This window comes from Penaeus monodon, chromosome 31 (genome assembly GCF_015228065.2).
Source record: "Penaeus monodon isolate SGIC_2016 chromosome 31, NSTDA_Pmon_1, whole genome shotgun sequence".
Classification (NCBI taxonomy): domain Eukaryota; kingdom Metazoa; phylum Arthropoda; class Malacostraca; order Decapoda; family Penaeidae; genus Penaeus; species Penaeus monodon.
Genome location: NC_051416.1, coordinates 4121711 through 4122134, shown reverse-complemented (window position 1 = coordinate 4122134; position 424 = coordinate 4121711). Strand labels below are relative to the sequence as shown.

General features: G+C 35.8%; 1 protein-coding gene across 1 annotated transcript in view; it reads left to right on the top strand.

Moving 5' to 3' along the window:
* The window catches only part of LOC119592832 (phospholipase A2 inhibitor-like), a 13736-nt gene that overhangs the window by 7258 nt on the left and 6054 nt on the right, over positions 1-424 (top strand). The gene's annotated exons all lie outside the window — the stretch shown is intronic.

Genomic DNA, 424 nt, shown 5'->3' with positions numbered 1-424 from the left:
GGGGGGGGGTATGAATTAATACGAAAATATTGATTTCGTTTTTATATAAATTGTGTCTCTTTTTATATATGAATTATTACGAAAATCCTGATCTCATTTTTATATAACGAGGAATGATGTCTTACTGTATTATATATATTTTGTACCAGTAGGGAGGTCAGTGTTTTACTTCCATTATATAAGATAATCATATAAGCGTTTGCTTGCAGTGCGAATCTCATAGTAGTCTACCATAATGTCTCTCTGGCAAAAATCAGTAAATATTACAGGTGTAGATGAACAATGAACAGCAAAAAGGGTGTATGCCTGTACAAACCGGTCTGAATGTGTCTGGATTCGTGTTTGTGCATTATGCCACTATTATAGTTTGCATGTCACGCCTTTAATGGGAAGAGTGAAAGTGTGGTCTCGGGAGGAGGAGGAG